The following is a 24,040-nucleotide window of genomic DNA, read 5'->3' on the forward strand; positions in this document are numbered from 1 at the left end:
ATCGCCCAGGAATCCTGGAAGAGATCATGGACTGGCCAGAAGGCAGAGACTTTGGAGCATTGCCTGAGGAAGTAGCTCGTGCCCAAGAGGCACCACCAGACAATGAACTATCAGAAGATGAGAGACACTATGCTTTGTTTACTGATGGATCCTGCCGCGTGGTAGGAAACCATCGTAAGTGGAAAGCTGCTGTGTGGAGTCCCACACAATGAGTTGCTGAGGCCACTGAAGGAGAAGGTGAGTCGAGTCAGTTTGCTGAAGTGAAAGCCATCCAACTTGCTCTAAAGAGCGCAGGATGAGAGAAGTGGCCAGTACTCTATACTGACTCCTGGATGGGTGCTAATGCCCTATGGGGATGGCTACAGCAATGGAAGAAGACCAACTGGCAGCGCAGGGGTAAACCCATCTGTCTGCTGCATTGTGGCGAGACATTGCTGCTCGGGTGGAAACCATGACTTTGAGAGAACGTCATGTCCATGCTCATGTGCCCAAAAGCTGTGCCACTGAAGAACGATCGAACAATCAACAGGTAGACAGAGCTGCCAAAATTGAAGTAGCTCGGGTAGACCTAGACTGGGAGCGTAAAGGTGAGCTATTTATAGCTCGATGGGCCCATGAAACATCAGGACATCTGGGGAGAGATGCAACATAGAGATGGGTTCCTGATCGAGGAGTGAACTTGACCATAGAAGCCACTACACAGGTCACCCACAAATGTGAAACGTGCTGCAATCAAGTGACCCACAGGGATCAAGTCTTCCTGGAACAGAGGTCGATGGCTGGCTTTTCAGTATGGTGAGGCAAATTGACTGTGTTGGACCACTACCAGAAACACAGCAAGTGTTATATACTCACCACACTGGAAGCAACTACCGGTTGGTTGGAAACATCCCCTGTAAACCCTGCCACTGCCCGAAATACTGTCTTGGGCCTTGAAAGGCAAGTTTTGTGGCCACACGGCACTCCAGAGAGAATTGAATCAGATAATGGGACTCATTTCTGAAATAAAGTCCTGGGCAAAGAAACACGGCATTGAGTGGAGATACCACATCCCCTGTCACCCACAAGCCTCTGGAAAGATTGAAAGGTATAACGGATTGCTAAAGACCATGTTGAGAACACTGGGCAACGGGGCAAGGGAACAGTGGGATAAAAATGTAGCAGGAGCCACTTGGGTGGTTAACAGCAGAGGCTCAACTAACCGTACTGGTCCTGCCCAAACAAAACCCCTGCACACTGTAGGGGGAGAGAAGGTCCCTGTAGTGCACCTAGGGAAATGGCTGGGGAAGGCAGGATGGGTTGCACCTCCCATGGGAGAGGGCAAACCATTTTGCTTGCCAGAGAGAAAGCTGCCCAACGTCCCTCCAGCTCCCTTTGTGTGCTCTGGGCTCCAGACTCTCCTCGTGTGCCCTCAGCGGAACAGTGGCCACAGTGTCCCAGGAGGGTCAAGGAGTCTCCATTACTCTCCAGCCTCTTGGCACCCTTTAGTGGCATTGTCCCAGCCTCTGAGAGTGGCAGAGAGGGCTGTAGGGGAGGAGAGAACCTGGCAACCTCCAGGCTGTTGTGCAGGGGTAACCGGAGGCATCCGTGTTTGAGGCATCGAGCCCTGAGACCCTCAAGGTAGGGTTTTCAGTCCAAAGATGGGAGGGTCTCTGGTGGGATGAAACTATTTCTTCTGACTTGTCTTTCCTCTGCATCTAAATACTGTGCTTTTCTTTGTCTTTCCTCTGCATCTAAATACTGTGTAAAGGTGTCTGCCCACGTTAAAAGGCAGATGATTCTGAAGGTCTGTCATGAAACCGTGCGCAGGCTCCTGTGCGTTATTGCCACCCTTCAGTACAGCCCAGTCACCCCTCAGTGGGAATCACCTCTTGGTAACAGTTTCTGGGGACTGCTTAGTACGTGCTGCTCTTTCCCATGTGGACTGCAGGAGCACCTTAATGTCTGAGTGCTAAAGCTGGTCAGAGGAAAAAGTCAGGGCTGTGAATATCTCAGGCCCCAACTTCTGTGAGCAGCACAGGTGAGAAATGGCAAAATACCAGCCTTCAGCTGTCTGTAACGTGTCTCAGCCTCATCTCAACCCATTAGCGAATGCACAAACCCGCGTGGGGAGAGATGGCAGCAGGTGGGAAGGGCTGCACACGGCCCTGCGAGGGGAGGGACAGGGCCAACTGAGGCTCCCATTACAGCCCCACACACCCCTTGTGACACAAGCAGGGGGGGCCCTAAGGGGGGCGCTCCTGGACACGCCAATGGCTGTGGCCTGGGCTGTGAGGTCACAGAGCCCAGCGGTTCCACATCGTGCTGTGCTGAGCTGAGCCACAGCCACCACTCAGAACTGCCAGCAGCAGCAGCAGCAACAGCAGCAGCAGCAGCGGCAGCACCATGGTGCAAGCACGGGGAGCTGTGACCCCCATGAACGTCCTTATACTCCTGTTCCTGCTGGCCCTGGGAGCCCAGGAAGCCCAGACTGCTCCGTGTCGACCACGGCAATCAGGTGAGTGGGCAGGCGATGGCCAGCAGCAAGAGCTTGGGGTGGCAGCGGGGCTGGGGCCGTGGTGGGACCAGGGGAGCAGTGGGGCCGGGCTGTGCCAGGAGATCAACAGCCACTCCATGAATCAGCAGAAGTCACGTCCCTGCAGTGAGGCACAGGAGGTCAGAGCCCACGTGGGAGAATGTTCTGGGGTAAAAACTCCCCCTTGGAGCAGTGCAAGGGTCAGAAACCATCCCCAGAGCAATCTCTGAACTGCCGTGTCCAGGAGCAGCCTTAGCCAGGGCAAGAGCTGCAGGACAAGGCCTGGTAAGAGCCCCCAGGAGCAATTCTCCCCTTGACTGTGTCTCTGCGCTGCCTCTGGCTTTCAGTCTAGGGAACGGCCTTCCTTGGGAGATGTTTCCTGGGGAACGGGAGCATTCCTGCTCCAGACCTGCAGTGCTGTCCTTGGGTAAAGCCAGGTCTCCAACACACAGCCCCAGCCCACAAGTGGGGGAACAGAGTGGGGAAAGTCCATGGCCTGGAAACGGTACTTGCAGAGCTTCCAAGCCCTGAAGGTCTTGAAAGAGGGAAATCACAATCCATAATACAAACGTTCTTGACTGCAGCTGTGCCTGAAGGCAACGGCCACTCCATGTCTCAACCAGATCGTTTCCAAGAACACCAGGGGAAACCCACTGGTCTTTCCCTTCAAAGAACAAGCATCTGGGGTTTAATGTTCCGTTCACATGAAGGGGAACTTGATATTCTCATGGTCAGTGCTCCTCACATGCCTAAGAGCCAATTGGGAATGGAGAGCCGAGTGCCATGGAGCCATGGAGTGCCAGTGCTGCCTTGTCATAGCATTTTGCTTCTTCCCTGGAGAGCTGCCGGTTCCAAGCCCAAATGTGAGCCAGGGCTCTCCTGTGGGTGTGGGGATACAGCTCTGCACAGTGTGGGCTACACCATGGTGTGAGCCCCTCGCCCGTTGGGCTGTTCTGCTGTCGGGTTATTGTCCCAATGTGTGACGGACACTTCTCCTGGGTGTTTGATTGCAGCTGTGACTCCAAACCTGGAGATGAATCCCGTGCAGGAACACACCGTGTATCCCACTGGTGAGTGGTTTGTCTTGAGTGACTTCACAGACTAAAGACGCGTTTTCTGTATTTAGTTACTTGAAGTATTTATTTTTTCTTCTTTGAAGGTCCTCAAACAGCCAAGGAGAAACTGGAAAACGAAACATCTCCCCAGCAGTCCTTAGAAATCCTGAATGAAATTATGGAGGACCTGGACAAAGCAGTAAAAGGTTAGTAAATATCACCCCAAAACAGGAGCCTTGGGAAGCTGAGGCTTTAGATCTGGGCATGGACATGCTGTGGCTGGCACACACAGGAAGGTTTTTGTCTGTCTGGGGGGACTTTGGGCTCTTCACTGCCAGCTGTGAATGTGCCTAGAGTGTGGCTGAAAGAGGCCGGGCTCTAACGGTCTCTTCTGCTTGCTGTGGGATGGCCGAGGCATGACAGGAAGCGCCTGTCCAAAAGCCTCCTCCCCAAGCTGATTTTACTGCAGCCTCTTCCTGTCCCTTCTGAAGGAAGGAAGCTGCTACCGTTTTTGCAGTGGGCCAAACGTGCCCTCGGTGGAATGTGGACAAGATGAGCTCCAGTCTCCGAGTCTCTCAGCAGCTCAGGCGGTGCTGTCCACCACTACACTGGAAAGTGTCTCTTGCTGCAGTGTTTCCCCATGCATGACACGTTGTTTGGACAAGGTGCTCCCTGAAGAGCTTGGCATTTGTTTATAAGTGCTAGGAAAATACTTTGTGTCCTGCAGAAGCCGTGTTCCTGATGCAGAAAGGTTACTTGCAATTAACCCGACCTTCCCTTTGGTCTACAGACATGAACTGTTCAGAGGAAGAAAAGGCACCTGGTCAGGAAGGAAGCAGTCAGGCTGTGGGTGTGCAAGGTATGACTGTCCCTCAGGCACCAGCCTCATCACTCAGAGTCACAGGGGGGCTTTGGGCTCTTGCCCTGGTGCCACCGCTGCACGTGGTGTCAGCAGCCAGACTCCCAGTGCTCGTGCACGTGTGCCCGTGTTCTGAAAGCAGCCAGGAAGGTCCAATTCAGGACGCCTGTCACCTCTGGGCTGGGGAGCTTCTTGCCATCTCGGGAATGCAGCCATCTGCCCCCTGCTTGGCACATGATGGGCAATGTGTCCAGAGCCCCCAGAGTGCCGAGGCACGAGGAGGGAGGTGTCATTCCTGTGAAAAGAGGCCCAAAGGGATGCCCTGAAGATCCCCTTGGTCTATTGACTGTGGAGGGAGAGCTGAGGGTGACCCTCCCCTATACAGAAAGAGCAGGCTGGGCCAGGTAGTGTGTGGCCCCTCCAGGAAGATGCAGAAGGCAGGTGCCGTGCAGGGAGGTGCAGGAGTTTGGGGCTGTTGTTGGAGGCTTTTCCAGGGAACAGTGGGACTGAATCAAGGCCAGAGGATATGAAACTGTCCCTAGAGCTCAATACTCCACTGCCCGGACCCGAGGCAGCCTTTCCTGGGCCAGAACTGCAGGGCGGGGCTGGGGAAGTGCCCCCTGGAGCAGTTCTCCCCCTACTCCCAGCTGGGCTCTGCAACTCTCCAGCTGGGTCCTGGCTCTCAGCCTCAGGGACATCCAGCACTAGAAGATGGTCCCTCAAAAAGAAGGCAGCATTCCTGCTCCAGCCCTGCAGCGCTTTCCTTGGGCAGACCCGGGTCCCCAACATACAGGCAGAGCCCAAAGTCAGGGGCAATCTCTCACTGCTCAGTGGGCTCCTCTATGAGGTTGCAAATGACCTTATTTACTGCCACTTCTCTATGGTGGGCTTCTTCCGTGAACAGAAGAGCTTCTAAGACTCAGATCAAAAGTAATTTCACTAGATCTTTCCTTGGCCAGTGCTCAGACGTACAGAAGATCAGAGAGGGAATGGGGGGGCTCGGTGGGGTCCTGGGGGCTCTGCCTTGTAAAGCTCTTTGCCAACCTCTCCCTGCTGTGCTGCCCCCAGTGCCTGATGCAAAGCCAGTGGGCTCCCTGGGTGTGAGGTCAGAGCTGCTGTTTATCTCCAGGGAGTGCTTCCTACACACAGCACCGTGCACAGATTGCGTTGGGCGAGCATGGCCCAGGCTCCCAGGACCTGCAGGGTGCTCCTGAGTGGGGGTGAAGAGACGAATGCCACGGAACATTGTCGTCTCTTCACGACATTTGCTTCCCTGGAGAGCTGCCGGCTCCAAGCCCAAACGCGAGCCATGGTTCTTTGGTAAACCTGTGGCAAACGGTTCTCCTGGGTGCTTGGTTGCAGATGCGGCTCCAGCTCCTGAGAGGGATCCTGTGCCGAGGCCCACCGTGCATCCCAGCGGTGAGTGCTCTGGCTTGAGTGACCTCAACCACTTAAACACTCAGTTTCCATATTTATTTCTCTGAGAAATGTAACTTAATACTTTCTGTAAGATCTTTAAAGAGGCAAGAAAAAGCAGAAACAGGAAAATCTTCCCAGCTGTCTTCAAGCCCTAGGAAACCCTGCAGGAACTGGACAGAGATGGGTTGTGTCTGTGTTGCTCACGGGGCGGCTGGTCAAAGCGCTGTGCTCCCACGTGTGGTCTCCATCTGGTCTCATGAGTGGCGCTCAGTGGGACCACTTGTCCTCACGGGTCAGAGACAGCCTCCGTGCAGCAGCAGGGAGAAGCCTCAGGGAGGGAAGGGGGCTGAGTGCCAAAGAGATGGTGCCCAAATGTGAAGGTGTGCCAAGGAGGAGCAAAGCCATGACACCAGGGAAACTGGATGGCGGCCAGCCCATAGGGTACACAAAGCTGAGAGGAGAAGGTCCAGAGTGCTTTGACTTGGTTTCTGGAGTTTGCCCTGTTTCTGCTGAAACCAAGGCACTGTCTCAGCCCCGGTGTATTGACGTCTTCAGAGATGCTGAGAAAGGGAGGAAGAACACTTCCTGGCCATGCCAGCCCTGCCAGCAGTGCGCAGGACACACTAACGTGCAGAACTGTTCCTCCAGGTGCGGACAGCGAGAGAAACACAAAGGCTGGTGATCCTCAGGATGTCCAGAAGTATTGGATAATGAGCCTTGTGATCACCCTGTGCTGCGTGCTGCTTGGGATGCTTCTGTGCAGTGGGATGTGTCTGCGCAGGCACAGAAAGCAGTGAGTTGTTTGAAGAGTCTTTTTGTCAATCTTCTGTATGAGAGGGGCGCTGTTGGCCGTGAAACATTCAGAGGTGGGACATTCTGGGGTGCCCAGTTCGTTCCTGGCCAGACTGGGCTGAGCTTTCTGCTGACAGATGATTGAAGTGGCCTCTCAATTCAAGGGATCCCCTTCTTTCTGTGGCAGGTGTTAGTTGAAAGGGACCCTGCCTTGACGAGAGCAGACACAGGCACAGATGTGGGCAGGGCAAGGTCAGAGACCAGACAGAACACGAGCTGGCGTGGGCAGAGACAGTGACTTGCCCAGGTGACATCTCCCCAGCAGGGAACCTGTCAGCAGCAACCGCCCCGCGAGCTGATGCCGTAAATGCCCGATGTTCACCTCGGCCAAGGGGTCCCAGCAACTCAGGCTGTGCTGAGGAACCTTCCCAGTTGTGGGCCCGGCTGTGGAGAAAGGCAGTCAGCGTGTCCCTTCTGCACGCCAGCGCTGCCAGCATGGACCTGCACATGCTGGGGTCAGGGCTCCTTCCCGGCACATGCAGAGCAGGCAGGTCAGGATGGTCTGGGCTGAGAGGGGATAGCCATGGGTACATGAGCACATCCGCAGCTGAGGGGTGTGGGGCACCCCATTTCTGCAGAACCTCTCTGTGCTCGCAGGCAAGTGCCCAAACCCCACCGTGTGCTCAGCTCTGCCCAGCACCCCTTCTCCCACTCAGCACCAGAGCTGCAGCAGGGCCTCAGCTGCTTCCTCTCTCCACAGGAACCTCTCTGCAGCTTCAGGAGCCCGGGCCAAGACCAGGATCTGCCTTTCTGGACCACTCAGTCATCCTGCACAGTCCAGAAACCCTGAGAGCTGGGTCCCACAGCAGGAAACATTGACTGTGCCTGGAGATCTGGAGAGACTAATCCAGACCCACACAACAGTGTCCCACACCGGCCCAGAGCCCTGCCCAGCCAGCCCAGCTCCTGTACTCCCATCCCAGAGCCTACAGCTGCCCATCTCAGACAACCAGCTGCTGCAGGAGCCGCTCATCGACCACCGGACCAGCGGGAATGTGGCAGCACCTCCCTGTCACTTCTCAGCTTCAGGATGCAGCCGTGAGAGCAGCAGCGACTTAGTGTGCCCAAGCAGCCCTCCTGCACGGCCCAGAGCCCCTGAGAGCTGGGTCCCACAGCAGACGGAACTGCCAGTGCCTGGAAAAACACTCCAGCTGCCACAGAGCCCTGTGACAGTGATCCTCACCAGCCCAGAGCCCTGCCCGGCCAGCCCAGCTCATCTGTCCCCACTCCAGAGCCCCCAGCGGCCTGTTTCAGACAACTGCTTTGTGCAGAACTGGCTGAGAAACCTCCCGAGCCTGGAGGAGATGGAACCACCATCTGCACCTCCCAGCACTCTGCCGTCATCCTCCCAGGGCTTCAGAGAGAACCTCCTAGCTGTGTGTTGCAGGTGCGAGGAGAGAGGTCCCACGGACAGCTTTGTTGTCCAGATGGAAGATTCAGTTCCCGGTGATCGACTCGAGATGGACACTGAGGATTTGCTTCAGCTCTGTGCAAACCCGTGTGCTCAGTGGACAGTCTGCACATCGGGGCTTCCTGAGCACGGCTTCTACATACACCTCTTTAGATAATAAACACAGAAGTTGTTGTTCTGTTACAAGATTGCCTCAGTTTTGCATCTGATTTAGCGGCGGGACACGTGTCGGTGCCAGGCTCGTTGATTCGTGGCTGCGCGGCCGATTGAGGCGATCCGGGGGTTCCTGGAGCACGGGGACTGGAGGAGAAGCGAGGAGAGCCGCCAGGAGGAGGCAGCTCTCGCGAGGGGGACGGTCTTGCCGGGAGGCGGAGACACAGCAACCGCGGGGGATTTAACTGTCCCCAGGGAGCGCGAGCGACCAGGGCAGCAAACAGGCAGCGATCAGATACATGAACGTGCAGCTGCTCGTTATATTGGACATATTCGAAGCCTTTTCTTCCTTTTTCTTCTTCCACCCCCGCGGAGGGCGCCTCCAGCTCCCGTGATGCCCCGCGCCGCCCGGTCACTGCAGCGTCTAACGCCTACAGCTCCCGTGATGCCCCGCGCCGCCCGGTCACCGCAGCGTCTAACGCCTCCAGCTCCCGTGATGCCCCGCGCTGCCCGGTCACCGCAGCGTCTAACGCCTCCAGCTCCCGTGATGCCCCGCGCCGCCCGGTCACCGCAGCGTCTAACGCCTCCAGCTCCCGTGATGCCCCGCGCTGCCCGGTCACCGCAGCGTCTAACGCCTACAGCTCCCGTGATGCCCCGCGCCGCCCGGTCACCGCAGCGTCTAACGCCTCCAGCTCCCGTGATGCCCCGCGCCGCCCGGTCACCGCAGCGTCTAACGCCTCCAGCTCCCGTGATGCCCCGCGCTGCCCGGTCACCGCAGCGTCTAACGCCTACAGCTCCCGTGATGCCCCGCGCCGCCCGGTCACCGCAGCGGCGAGCGCCTACAGCTCCCGTGATGCCCTGCGCCGCCCGGTCACCGCAGCGGTGAGCACCTACAGGTCCCGTGATGCCCCGCGCCGCCCGGTCACCCCAGCGGCGAGCGCCTACAGCTCCCGTGATGCCCCGCGCCGCCCGGTCACTGCAGCGGCGGGCGCCTCCACGTCCCGTGATGCCCCGCGCCGCCCGGTCACCGCAGCGGCGAGCGCCTCCAGCTCCCGTGATGCCCCGCGCCGCCCGGTCACCCCCGCGGCGGGCGCCTCCAGCTCCCGTGATGCCCCGCGCGGCGGCGCTCGTGCCCGTGGTTGCTTCTCGCGCGATGGCGGCCGCGGCCGCGCTGGGCCGATGGGTGTGGGACGAGCTGGAGCTGCCGCCCCGCAGCCGCCCCTCACCAGCCGTCCTCAGCAGTCCGGGAACCCCCAAACCCCGAAGCCCGGCCCTGAGGGGGGGTGTTGCGGGACCTTTCGTCACTTGGGGGGGTTCTCAGGAGGGTTTGGGGTCCCCGGGGGTGAGCTGAGGGGTCGTGGGGGGGTTGGGGGTGATTTAAGGGCCTGTGGAGTCACTTTGGGGGGTCTCAGGAGGTTGTGGGGTTCCCTGGGGCGGGATGAAGGGTCCTGGGGCGGCTTTGGGGTGACTTTGGAGCTGATTTGGGGTCCCTTTGCGTCAAATTGGGGAGGTGTCAGGAGTTTTTGGGGTCTCCTGAGCTCAGACGAGGGATCTGAGGGGTATCTGGGGGACTTTTGGGTCATTTGGGGGCGGTCTGAGGAGGTGTTGTGTCCTTTTGGGATCGTTTTGGGGTGTCCCAGATGGTTCTGGGGTCATTTTGGGGAGTCTCGGGGGGTTTTGGGTTTCTTTGGGTCACTGTCAGGGGTCCCAGAGATTTTGGGGTCCCTTTGGGGGGGGTGTCAGGAGGCTTTGGGGTTCTCTTGGGTCTTTTTGGGGTCACCTTGGGGGGTCCCAAGAGGTTTTGGGGTTCCTTTTGGGAGTCTCAGGGGGCTCTGGGGTCACTTTGGGGACCCCCAGGAGCTTTTGGGTCCCCTGGGATGAGCTGAAGGATGTTTGAGGGGGTTGTGGGGGCGTTTGGGGTGACTTTGGGGGAGCTCAGAGGATTTGGGGAATTCCTTTGGAGCTTGGGAGGGTTTTGGGGTTCCCTGAGGGGGGTTTTGGGGTCCCCCTGACCCCCCCAAATCCCTCACTGCCCCCTTCCTCCAGGTTGTGCTCAGGGCCCGGAGCCCACGTCTGGGAGTTCGTCACCCACCACGTCCGGCACCAGAGGTGAGGGGACCCCAAAACCAGGGGTGAGGGACCCCAAAAACGGGCTGGGGACCCCCTCAAAAGCTGAGGGGGCACCCCACAGTGGCCAGGAGGGGTCTCCAGTCTTCTGGAGGGGTCTCTGAGGGGGGCTTTTGTCCCCAGAGGAACGTGAAAGTGATTTGAGGGAACCTGCTGTGGTATCCACTGCTGCCCCCAAGCTGGGGACCCCAAAACCCCCCTCAGGGACCCCAAATCCCCCCTCAGAGGCCCCCAACCCCCCCTGAGAGACCCCTAAAATCCATCAGAGATCCCTAAAACCCCCCAGAGGGACCCCAGAACCCCTCAGGGACCCCAAAACCCCTCAGGGACCCCCCAAAATCCTTCAGAGACCCCAAAGTCCATCAGAGGGACCCCAGAATGCATCAAGGGGTCCCCAAAACGCAACAGAGATCCCTCAAAATCCCTCAGAGGGACCCCAAAACTCATCAGAGACCCCAAAATCTATCAGTGACCCCCAAAAGCTTCCCAGAGGGACCCCAAAGTCCATCAGAGACTCCTCCGGGGCCCCCCAAACCCTCTCAGAGTCCCTCCAAAATTGCTCAGAGCCCCCTAAAACCCCCCGAGCACCCCCAGAATTCCCTCAGGGTCCCGCCAAACCCCCTCGGAGCATCTCCCAGTTCCTTTAGGGTCCCTCCCATTTCTCAGACCCCCCTCATTCTCTCAGAGCCCCCCAAAGTCCACAGAGTCTTCCTAAAATCCCCCAGAGCGCCCCCAGACCTCCTCAGCCCCCTAAATCACCCCAGAGCGCCCCAAAACCCCTTAGAGAGGCCCCAAACTCGCCCAGACGCCTCCATGTTCCCCAAAACCTCCTCAGAGCCCCCTAAATCCCCCCAGAGCCCACCAAAACCCCTCAAGACGCCCCTAAAATCTTCCCAGGGCCCCCCCAAACCCGTCCCGCCCCCCCCAAACCAACTTAGAACCCCTCAAACCCCCACAGGCCTCCCTCCAAACTCACCCAGAACCCCCCCAAAAGCCCCCAGAGTCCTCCCCACAGCCCCCCAGACCCCCTCAGAGCTCCCTAAATCCCCTCAGACACACAAAAGCCCTCAGAGGACCCTCCAAGCCTTCCCAGAGCCCCCCAAAACCCTACAGTGACACCCCAAACCGTCTGAGAACTCCCCAAAGTCCCCCAGAGTCCTTCCAAGACCTCCCAGAGGCCCCCCAAACTCCCCCAGAACCCTCCAAACCCCCTCAGAGCACCCCAAAAGTCTTCCCAGCACCCCCCCTAAACCCCTCGTGCCCCCCCAAACCACCTCAGAACCCCCCAATCTCCCTCAGAGCCCCCCCCAAACTCACCCAGAACCCCGCTAAACCTCCTAAGAGCTACCCAAACTGCCCCAGAGTCCCCCCAAACCCCCTCAGAGCCCCCTAAATCCCACCAGAGCCTCCCCAAACTCACCCAGACATCCTCCAAAACCCCCCAGAGTCCCCTCCACAGCCCCCCAAACCTCCTCAGAGCTCCCCAAACTCCCCCAGAACCCCCCAAACCCCCTCAGAGCCTCCCCAAAAGTCTTCCCAGTGCCCCCCTAAACCCCTCGTGCCCCCCCAAACCACCTCAGAACCCCCCAATCTCCCTCAGAGCCCCCCCCAAACTCACCCAGAACCCCGCTAAACCTCCTAAGAGCTACCCAAACTGCCCCAGAGTCCCCCCAAACCCCCTCAGAGCCCCCTAAATCCCACCAGAGCCTCCCCAAACTCACCCAGACATCCTCCAAAACCCCCCAGAGTCCCCTCCACAGCCCCCCAAACCTCCTCAGAGCTCCCCAAACTCCCCCAGAGCCCCCTAAATTCCTCCAGAGCCTCCCCAAAGCACCTCAGAGCCCCTCAGACTCAACTAGAGGCCCCCTCAAACCCCCTCAGAGGCCCCCCAAACCCCCTCCACAGCCCCCCAAACCTCCTCAGAGCTCCCCAGACTCCCCCAGAGTCCCCCCAACTCCATTAGGGCCCCCCCAAGTCTCAGGGGGTGTGTGGGGGGGATCCCCCAAATCCTTCCCCTCTCCCTGTTTGCTGCTTGACTCGGGGTTCAGATACCAGAATCTGCAGAAGATGGAGGTGAGGGGGGGGGGTCCCCGAGTTTGGGGTGAGGATGGGGTGTCAGGGATGAACTTGGGGGGTCCTTGTGAGGAATTTGTTGGGTTTCTGGGGTTAATTTGGGAGGGGGGAGATCCTCAAACAGGGAGGGGGGGCTGGGGGGTGATTCTGGGGGAGAGCCAAGGGGTTGAGGGGAGGGAAAGGGGGTGCAGGGAGGTTTGGGGGATACCCCTGACCTTTGAGCTGCTGCAGGGGGAGGAGCCACCCCCCGGGGGGAGGAGCCTGGGGGGACCCTGAGCCGCCTGCGCCGGGAGCTGCTGGGGGGGGCCCTGGATGGGGTCTCAGAGGCAGCGCTGGAGCTGGGTGAGTGCACAGGGGGTCCCCGCGGGGCTTGGGAGGGGTCTGAGTGGGTTTTGGGGTTCCCTTGGGGCATTGAGGGGGTTTTGGGGGGATTTTGGGGTCCCCTTGTGGTACTTGGAGGGGTTTCAGGGGGTTTTGGGGTCCTCTTAGGGCATTGTGGGGGTTTTGGGGTCCCCTTGGGGTTTTAAGGAGGGGTTTGGGGAGATTTTGGGATTCCCTTGGGGCTTTGGGGAGGGACTTGGGGAGTTTTGGGGTCTCGTTGAGGCATTGAGAGTGAGTTTTGGGGCCCCTTTGGGGCATTGGAGGGACTTGAGGGGGGTTGGGATCTCTGGGGCATTGGAAAGGGGGAGTTGGGATGGTTTTGGGGTTCCCTTGCGAGGGTTTTGGGGGGGATTGGGGTCCCTTTTGGACTACTGGGTATGTTTGGGGTCCCCTTGGGGCATTGGGTATTTTAGGGTCCCCTTGGAGCTCCAGGGTGTGTTTGGGGTGTGCTTTGGGGGCTCCTGTGTGTGTAGGGGGTGCTTTGGGGGCTCCTGGGTGTGTGTGGGTTGTGTTTGGGGAGCTTTGGGGGCTCCTGGGTGTGTGTGGGTTGTGTTTGGGGTGCTTTGGGGGCTCCTGGGTGTGTCTGGGGTGTGTTTGGGGTGCTTTGGGGGCTCCTGTGTGTGGGGGAGGATGCTTTGGGCGCTCCTGTGTGTGTTTGGGGTGCTTACCTCCCATTGCTCCCAGTTACCTCCCAGTTACCTTCCAGTGCTCCCAGTTACCTCGCAGTTACCTCCCAGTTGCCTCCCAGTACTCCCCGGTCTGCCTTTGTGTCCGTAGCTCTCTCATAGTGTTTTCTTCGTCACGGAGTTGTGTTTGTAAGTCAGGGTTAACTAAGGACAAATAAAGTTGTGACGGGCCGGGCTGCAGCTCCTTGTCTACACCCATGGGGAGCGCTACTTGGGCAGGATCTGGTGGGGCAGGACCCACTGGGGTAGAATAAGGTGGCAACGGAGCAGTGGGCGACATCCTAACTCCTGGCACCTTTGTTGCACTCTGCTCGGGAGTTGTTACAGGAGCATCCTTTACATCAGTGGGCACCCAGGGTCCAGGCTCTATTTTCTCTCCTCCCCAGAATTCTCTTTCACTTTTACTGACTGGGTAGGAAGAGGGGGGCTCTGGCAAGCCGGGGATCAGTTTTTCAGTCACTCCCTCTTTTTCTTCCCCTGCTGATCGGACAACACGTACCACAGCTGCACTTATCTGAGCTTCCCCCTGCATTTGTTCTGGCGTGCGTTTCACAGTTCTCCACGTAGATGCAAGTTTCAAGCTGTCTTTGTTCCCATCCGTTACAGATTCCCAAAGTTGACGGTCAATTAGATCCCAAATTCCCAGATCATAGAGCTGGTCGGGTTTGCTCCATAACTCCTTGCGCCGACAGCACAGGAGTAAGGCCGCAAGGTCGTCCTGCAGTAGCTTAGTTTCAGTGTTTGTTGCTAATGGGAGCAGGCTCTGTGTAGCTGCTGTTCCAGTACTGATGCAGTAATTCCCATCCCGCCCAAAAAGGAGGCTTTTCTTTTCCCTTCTCGTGGGTACCCACTTCCCGTCCCTCGGACGGCCCGGCTTGCCTCTCGTCCCTCTCTCTGGTATCACGTCCGGCTCAGCAGATGCAGGGGTTCTTCTTCATTATGTGAGACGGGAGTGACCAGACACCAATATGATGTGCATCGACTCCGAATGTATTGTCACATAATCATCACTTATGTACTTTCCCAAACACTGTAACGTGCTACAGTCCATGGCAATTAGTTAACACTGAGGATCATGTGCTGTGCAGAAGGCCTCAAAGTCTCATTTTTGTAACAACTCAGACACCAACCTCATTGTGTTAAAACAGCATCCCTATTGTGCTTAAAACATCATCCTTATTGTGCTTAAAATATCACCCCATCTGTTCGGCCTTCAGTTACTTTCGCTCACACTAGACTAGGGTTACGCTTACCTTACATTTCCTTACCTTTATACATGTGTTGCAATTTGTTAGTCAGGTGCAAGCAATCACACAATGCTAAATTGCATGCTCTATTCAGTCTTCTAACAATGCTTAGTCTAATGCTCTGTCCTGTCTTCTTGCCCTGACCTTGTTTCTCTTACAATCTGCAGTTTTGGTTTCCCCCTTGCTCAGGCTCGCTGTCACATGGGCTCCCTTCCCTTCCCTTCCCTTCCCTTCCCTTCCCTTCCCTTCCCTTCCCTTCCCTTCCCTTCCCTTCCCTTCCCTTCCCTTCCCTTCCCTTCCCTTCCCTTCCCTTCCCTTCCCTTCCCTTCCCTTCCCTTCCCTTCCCTTCCCTTCCCTTCCCTTCCCTTCCCTTCCCTTCCCTTCCCTTCCCTTCCCTTCCGCCAAGGTGATTCAAAGACAAACTGCTGACTTTGGCTGTCTTTGTCTAACTCCATAACAGTCATTATAGCCCAGGGCCTGTGAGAAATGCAGATGTTGTTTTTGCAGAGTTAGAAGAGAAATGAAGACAAGGAATTGGGTTTTTTCCTGTTATCCATTTCTGTATAGTATCAGTCAGCGAACTGGCCTTGTCTGTTCCTGTGTAGTGTCAATCAGTGAACTGGCCCTGGGACTGTTATCTGTTTCTGTGTGGAGACTAACATCAGTTTCTTTGAAGTGTTCATCAGAGTTTAAATCTTAGGATTGTGGGGAGAATCCACGATAGGATACAAAAACCAGACATCCCCTGAGGGGATTGTAGGCGCCTTGTTGTAAGTCTTGGAGTACCTCATCAAGGGGGAAACAAGGGAGGGATAGGGAATAACAAGCCGAATGTTGTACCTGTCAGGTGTGCCTGCTAGCTAGGACACCCGCTCTTGCAAGAGCGCTTAATAAAAGTGCTTCACTGCAGAGTCTGACCCGAGCCTTTCGCGAGAAAGCTTCTTTTGTTTCTCACAGAGAAGACTGCGTTTTTGAGACATAGGGCTGAAACTCGCGTGTTCATTTAAATTAATGAGTAAAGATATTCTTGGAACTCTGTGACTCAAAGTTAAGAATAACTGTTAGACAGCAAGAAAATGACTGCTAGCTGGTCACAGCATTCTGGTGGTAGTGAGTGTGAAATGTGTTCCCTTGTTTCGTGTCAATGTGGATCAACGAATATGGATGATAATTTTTGGTAGCTTTGTTTGTTCTTGTGTAACTTGCTCTTGCTTTTCGTAACGGCAGCTTGACGGGTGTCTTGGAAGACTAGCTTGAACCAGGTTTTGATAAGGAGGATGTTTCTGCTTCTTGTAACGGCAGCTTGGCAGATGTTTTGGGGAGATCAGCTTGAACCAGTTTTGCAGAGATATGCACACGGAGGTGTCCTGGGGGACACCGTGAGGAAGACTACTGACTTCCTCCAACGACCACCTAAAGAGGGTGAAAAAGACCCCCGAGATGGAACAAAGCATGCGCGAGAAGGAGAGGACCCCTTCCCAGAAATGATCCACATTTTTCAGCCCCTTCGAGGAAAAGCCATGAATACGTATAAGGCCTATCCTACTTAATGCAAACTCGGGGTGTGACGGGGGTGCGTCCTGATAGAGCAGAGGCTCTCGGCGCACCCAGCACTGTTTGCTTGCTCTTATTCATCCAATAAATTCCTAAACTCAACCGGAATCCTATTCGGGGATACATCATTTATCACAGTGAGTATCCCAGATGCGTTCCTTCATTCTCCCTGTCTTGAATGCATGGGAGGCTGGGCCAATTCAGTGATAATGCAAATAATGCAACAGCAATGGAAAGTAATGAAATCATTCATACCTCTCAACTGGTTTCTACATCACTGTTAAGGTACTATGATTAAAAATTTCCTGCCTTCCAATGTATAAAACAAGTCTACCTTTGTGTACGTGAATATAGGTCTCCCTACTTTCTTTAGGGTTTTTATAGGCTTGTGCAGTTGGGGAAGGCAAATACCTAAGAGTCTGGAAATATCAGGGCTTTGTTTAGGCAGCTAAGTAGATGAACACCACATGCTTAATATTACACCGCCTCTTTAGAAAAAATTCTGCCTCCTGATATCTAGAGTAACGTTGAGAGATGGTAATCAAATAATTTCTACACTGCTTTCACCAAGAAACTTTTATTCTGAGAGATATCAGGAAAAAAAATTGAAGATGAACATCTGGAGAAACCCGAGGTCAACCATTAGGGTTTTGGAGCCGAGGATATCGAGGATCAGAAGCCCACTGCACCCCAACTGAAAAAGAAATACTAGCAGCGTACGAGGGACTTCGAGCTGCTTCAGAAGTCATTGGCACAGAAGCTCATCTCCTCTTGGCACCACGTCTGCCTGTGCTACACTGGATGTTCAGAGGGAAAACCCCTTCTGTGCATCACGCAACCAGCGCTACATGGAGTAAGTGGATGGCGTTGATGACACAACCATCTCGGCTGGGGAAATCTAATCGCCCAGGAATCCTGGAAGAGATCATGGACTGGCCAGAAGGCAGAGACTTTGGAGCATTGCCTGAGGAAGTAGCTCGTGCCCAAGAGGCACCACCAGACAATGAACTATCAGAAGATGAGAGACACTATGCTTTGTTTACTGATGGATCCTGCCGCGTGGTAGGAAACCATCGTAAGTGGAAAGCTGCTGTGTGGAGTCCCACACAATGAGTTGCTGAGGCCACTGAAGGAGAAGGTGAGTCGAGTCAGTTTGCTGAAGTGAAAGCCATCCAACTTGCTCTAAAGAGCGCAGGATGAGAGAAGTGGCCAGTACTCTATACTGACTCCTGGATGGGTGCTAATGCCCTATGGGGATGGCTACAGCAATGGAAGAAGACCAACTGGCAGCGCAGGGGTAAACCCATCTGTCTGCTGCATTGTGGCGAGACATTGCTGCTCGGGTGGAAACCATGACTTTGAGAGAACGTCATGTCCATGCTCATGTGCCCAAAAGCTGTGCCACTGAAGAACGATCGAACAATCAACAGGTAGACAGAGCTGCCAAAATTGAAGTAGCTCGGGTAGACCTAGACTGGGAGCGTAAAGGTGAGCTATTTATAGCTCGATGGGCCCATGAAACATCAGGACATCTGGGGAGAGATGCAACATAGAGATGGGTTCCTGATCGAGGAGTGAACTTGACCATAGAAGCCACTACACAGGTCACCCACAAATGTGAAACGTGCTGCAATCAAGTGACCCACAGGGATCAAGTCTTCCTGGAACAGAGGTCGATGGCTGGCTTTTCAGTATGGTGAGGCAAATTGACTGTGTTGGACCACTACCAGAAACACAGCAAGTGTTATATACTCACCACACTGGAAGCAACTACCGGTTGGTTGGAAACATCCCCTGTAAACCCTGCCACTGCCCGAAATACTGTCTTGGGCCTTGAAAGGCAAGTTTTGTGGCCACACGGCACTCCAGAGAGAATTGAATCAGATAATGGGACTCATTTCTGAAATAAAGTCCTGGGCAAAGAAACACGGCATTGAGTGGAGATACCACATCCCCTGTCACCCACAAGCCTCTGGAAAGATTGAAAGGTATAACGGATTGCTAAAGACCATGTTGAGAACACTGGGCAACGGGGCAAGGGAACAGTGGGATAAAAATGTAGCAGGAGCCACTTGGGTGGTTAACAGCAGAGGCTCAACTAACCGTACTGGTCCTGCCCAAACAAAACCCCTGCACACTGTAGGGGGAGAGAAGGTCCCTGTAGTGCACCTAGGGAAATGGCTGGGGAAGGCAGGATGGGTTGCACCTCCCATGGGAGAGGGCAAACCATTTTGCTTGCCAGAGAGAAAGCTGCCCAACGTCCCTCCAGCTCCCTTTGTGTGCTCTGGGCTCCAGACTCTCCTCGTGTGCCCTCAGCGGAACAGTGGCCACAGTGTCCCAGGAGGGTCAAGGAGTCTCCATTACTCTCCAGCCTCTTGGCACCCTTTAGTGGCATTGTCCCAGCCTCTGAGAGTGGCAGAGAGGGCTGTAGGGGAGGAGAGAACCTGGCAACCTCCAGGCTGTTGTGCAGGGGTAACCGGAGGCATCCGTGTTTGAGGCATCGAGCCCTGAGACCCTCAAGGTAGGGTTTTCAGTCCAAAGATGGGAGGGTCTCTGGTGGGATGAAACTATTTCTTCTGACTTGTCTTTCCTCTGCATCTAAATACTGTGCTTTTCTTTGTCTTTCCTCTGCATCTAAATACTGTGTAAAGGTGTCTGCCCACGTTAAAAGGCAGATGATTCTGAAGGTCTGTCATGAAACCGTGCGCAGGCTCCTGTGCGTTATTGCCACCCTTCAGTACAGCCCAGTCACCCCTCAGTGGGAATCACCTCTTGGTAACAGTTTCTGGGGACTGCTTAGTACGTGCTGCTCTTTCCCATGTGGACTGCAGGAGCACCTTAATGTCTGAGTGCTAAAGCTGGTCAGAGGAAAAAGTCAGGGCTGTGAATATCTCAGGCCCCAACTTCTGTGAGCAGCACAGGTGAGAAATGGCAAAATACCAGCCTTCAGCTGTCTGTAACGTGTCTCAGCCTCATCTCAACCCATTAGCGAATGCACAAACCCGCGTGGGGAGAGATGGCAGCAGGTGGGAAGGGCTGCACACGGCCCTGCGAGGGGAGGGACAGGGCCAACTGAGGCTCCCATTACAGCCCCACACACCCCTTGTGACACAAGCAGGGGGGGCCCTAAGGGGGGCGCTCCTGGACACGCCAATGGCTGTGGCCTGGGCTGTGAGGTCACAGAGCCCAGCGGTTCCACATCGTGCTGTGCTGAGCTGAGCCACAGCCACCACTCAGAACTGCCAGCAGCAGCAGCAGCAACAGCAGCAGCAGCAGCGGCAGCACCATGGTGCAAGCACGGGGAGCTGTGACCCCCATGAACGTCCTTATACTCCTGTTCCTGCTGGCCCTGGGAGCCCAGGAAGCCCAGACTGCTCCGTGTCGACCACGGCAATCAGGTGAGTGGGCAGGCGATGGCCAGCAGCAAGAGCTTGGGGTGGCAGCGGGGCTGGGGCCGTGGTGGGACCAGGGGAGCAGTGGGGCCGGGCTGTGCCAGGAGATCAACAGCCACTCCATGAATCAGCAGAAGTCACGTCCCTGCAGTGAGGCACAGGAGGTCAGAGCCCACGTGGGAGAATGTTCTGGGGTAAAAACTCCCCCTTGGAGCAGTGCAAGGGTCAGAAACCATCCCCAGAGCAATCTCTGAACTGCCGTGTCCAGGAGCAGCCTTAGCCAGGGCAAGAGCTGCAGGACAAGGCCTGGTAAGAGCCCCCAGGAGCAATTCTCCCCTTGACTGTGTCTCTGCGCTGCCTCTGGCTTTCAGTCTAGGGAACGGCCTTCCTTGGGAGATGTTTCCTGGGGAACGGGAGCATTCCTGCTCCAGACCTGCAGTGCTGTCCTTGGGTAAAGCCAGGTCTCCAACACACAGCCCCAGCCCACAAGTGGGGGAACAGAGTGGGGAAAGTCCATGGCCTGGAAACGGTACTTGCAGAGCTTCCAAGCCCTGAAGGTCTTGAAAGAGGGAAATCACAATCCATAATACAAACGTTCTTGACTGCAGCTGTGCCTGAAGGCAACGGCCACTCCATGTCTCAACCAGATCGTTTCCAAGAACACCAGGGGAAACCCACTGGTCTTTCCCTTCAAAGAACAAGCATCTGGGGTTTAATGTTCCGTTCACATGAAGGGGAACTTGATATTCTCATGGTCAGTGCTCCTCACATGCCTAAGAGCCAATTGGGAATGGAGAGCCGAGTGCCATGGAGCCATGGAGTGCCAGTGCTGCCTTGTCATAGCATTTTGCTTCTTCCCTGGAGAGCTGCCGGTTCCAAGCCCAAATGTGAGCCAGGGCTCTCCTGTGGGTGTGGGGATACAGCTCTGCACAGTGTGGGCTACACCATGGTGTGAGCCCCTCGCCCGTTGGGCTGTTCTGCTGTCGGGTTATTGTCCCAATGTGTGACGGACACTTCTCCTGGGTGTTTGATTGCAGCTGTGACTCCAAACCTGGAGATGAATCCCGTGCAGGAACACACCGTGTATCCCACTGGTGAGTGGTTTGTCTTGAGTGACTTCACAGACTAAAGACGCGTTTTCTGTATTTAGTTACTTGAAGTATTTATTTTTTCTTCTTTGAAGGTCCTCAAACAGCCAAGGAGAAACTGGAAAACGAAACATCTCCCCAGCAGTCCTTAGAAATCCTGAATGAAATTATGGAGGACCTGGACAAAGCAGTAAAAGGTTAGTAAATATCACCCCAAAACAGGAGCCTTGGGAAGCTGAGGCTTTAGATCTGGGCATGGACATGCTGTGGCTGGCACACACAGGAAGGTTTTTGTCTGTCTGGGGGGACTTTGGGCTCTTCACTGCCAGCTGTGAATGTGCCTAGAGTGTGGCTGAAAGAGGCCGGGCTCTAACGGTCTCTTCTGCTTGCTGTGGGATGGCCGAGGCATGACAGGAAGCGCCTGTCCAAAAGCCTCCTCCCCAAGCTGATTTTACTGCAGCCTCTTCCTGTCCCTTCTGAAGGAAGGAAGCTGCTACCGTTTTTGCAGTGGGCCAAACGTGCCCTCGGTGGAATGTGGACAAGATGAGCTCCAGTCTCCGAGTCTCTCAGCAGCTCAGGCGGTGCTGTCCACCACTACACTGGAAAGTGTCTCTTGCTGCAGTGTTTCCCCATGCATGACACGTTGTTTGGACAAGGTGCTCCCTGAAGAGCTTGGCATTTGTTTATAAGTGCTAGGAAAATACTTTGTGTCCTGCAGAAGCCGTGTTCCTGATGCAGAAAGGTTACTTGCAATTAACCCGACCTTCCCTTTGGTCTACAGACATGAACTGTTCAGAGGAAGAAAAGGCACCTGGTCAGGAAGGAAGCAGTCAGGCTGTGGGTGTGCAAGGTATGACTGTCCCTCAGGCACCAGCCTCATCACTCAGAGTCACAGGGGGGCTTTGGGCTCTTGCCCTGGTGCCACCGCTGCACGTGGTGTCAGCAGCCAGACTCCCAGTGCTCGTGCACGTGTGCCCGTGTTCTGAAAGCAGCCAGGAAGGTCCAATTCAGGACGCCTGTCACCTCTGGGCTGGGGAGCTTCTTGCCATCTCGGGAATGCAGCCATCTGCCCCCTGCTTGGCACATGATGGGCAATGTGTCCAGAGCCCCCAGAGTGCCGAGGCACGAGGAGGGAGGTGTCATTCCTGTGAAAAGAGGCCCAAAGGGATGCCCTGAAGATCCCCTTGGTCTATTGACTGTGGAGGGAGAGCTGAGGGTGACCCTCCCCTATACAGAAAGAGCAGGCTGGGCCAGGTAGTGTGTGGCCCCTCCAGGAAGATGCAGAAGGCAGGTGCCGTGCAGGGAGGTGCAGGAGTTTGGGGCTGTTGTTGGAGGCTTTTCCAGGGAACAGTGGGACTGAATCAAGGCCAGAGGATATGAAACTGTCCCTAGAGCTCAATACTCCACTGCCCGGACCCGAGGCAGCCTTTCCTGGGCCAGAACTGCAGGGCGGGGCTGGGGAAGTGCCCCCTGGAGCAGTTCTCCCCCTACTCCCAGCTGGGCTCTGCAACTCTCCAGCTGGGTCCTGGCTCTCAGCCTCAGGGACATCCAGCACTAGAAGATGGTCCCTCAAAAAGAAGGCAGCATTCCTGCTCCAGCCCTGCAGCGCTTTCCTTGGGCAGACCCGGGTCCCCAACATACAGGCAGAGCCCAAAGTCAGGGGCAATCTCTCACTGCTCAGTGGGCTCCTCTATGAGGTTGCAAATGACCTTATTTACTGCCACTTCTCTATGGTGGGCTTCTTCCGTGAACAGAAGAGCTTCTAAGACTCAGATCAAAAGTAATTTCACTAGATCTTTCCTTGGCCAGTGCTCAGACGTACAGAAGATCAGAGAGGGAATGGGGGGGCTCGGTGGGGTCCTGGGGGCTCTGCCTTGTAAAGCTCTTTGCCAACCTCTCCCTGCTGTGCTGCCCCCAGTGCCTGATGCAAAGCCAGTGGGCTCCCTGGGTGTGAGGTCAGAGCTGCTGTTTATCTCCAGGGAGTGCTTCCTACACACAGCACCGTGCACAGATTGCGTTGGGCGAGCATGGCCCAGGCTCCCAGGACCTGCAGGGTGCTCCTGAGTGGGGGTGAAGAGACGAATGCCACGGAACATTGTCGTCTCTTCACGACATTTGCTTCCCTGGAGAGCTGCCGGCTCCAAGCCCAAACGCGAGCCATGGTTCTTTGGTAAACCTGTGGCAAACGGTTCTCCTGGGTGCTTGGTTGCAGATGCGGCTCCAGCTCCTGAGAGGGATCCTGTGCCGAGGCCCACCGTGCATCCCAGCGGTGAGTGCTCTGGCTTGAGTGACCTCAACCACTTAAACACTCAGTTTCCATATTTATTTCTCTGAGAAATGTAACTTAATACTTTCTGTAAGATCTTTAAAGAGGCAAGAAAAAGCAGAAACAGGAAAATCTTCCCAGCTGTCTTCAAGCCCTAGGAAACCCTGCAGGAACTGGACAGAGATGGGTTGTGTCTGTGTTGCTCACGGGGCGGCTGGTCAAAGCGCTGTGCTCCCACGTGTGGTCTCCATCTGGTCTCATGAGTGGCGCTCAGTGGGACCACTTGTCCTCACGGGTCAGAGACAGCCTCCGTGCAGCAGCAGGGAGAAGCCTCAGGGAGGGAAGGGGGCTGAGTGCCAAAGAGATGGTGCCCAAATGTGAAGGTGTGCCAAGGAGGAGCAAAGCCATGACACCAGGGAAACTGGATGGCGGCCAGCCCATAGGGTACACAAAGCTGAGAGGAGAAGGTCCAGAGTGCTTTGACTTGGTTTCTGGAGTTTGCCCTGTTTCTGCTGAAACCAAGGCACTGTCTCAGCCCCGGTGTATTGACGTCTTCAGAGATGCTGAGAAAGGGAGGAAGAACACTTCCTGGCCATGCCAGCCCTGCCAGCAGTGCGCAGGACACACTAACGTGCAGAACTGTTCCTCCAGGTGCGGACAGCGAGAGAAACACAAAGGCTGGTGATCCTCAGGATGTCCAGAAGTATTGGATAATGAGCCTTGTGATCACCCTGTGCTGCGTGCTGCTTGGGATGCTTCTGTGCAGTGGGATGTGTCTGCGCAGGCACAGAAAGCAGTGAGTTGTTTGAAGAGTCTTTTTGTCAATCTTCTGTATGAGAGGGGCGCTGTTGGCCGTGAAACATTCAGAGGTGGGACATTCTGGGGTGCCCAGTTCGTTCCTGGCCAGACTGGGCTGAGCTTTCTGCTGACAGATGATTGAAGTGGCCTCTCAATTCAAGGGA

The sequence above is a fragment of the Colius striatus genome, unplaced genomic scaffold (genome assembly GCF_028858725.1).
Source record: "Colius striatus isolate bColStr4 unplaced genomic scaffold, bColStr4.1.hap1 scaffold_44, whole genome shotgun sequence".
Taxonomy (NCBI): domain Eukaryota; kingdom Metazoa; phylum Chordata; class Aves; order Coliiformes; family Coliidae; genus Colius; species Colius striatus.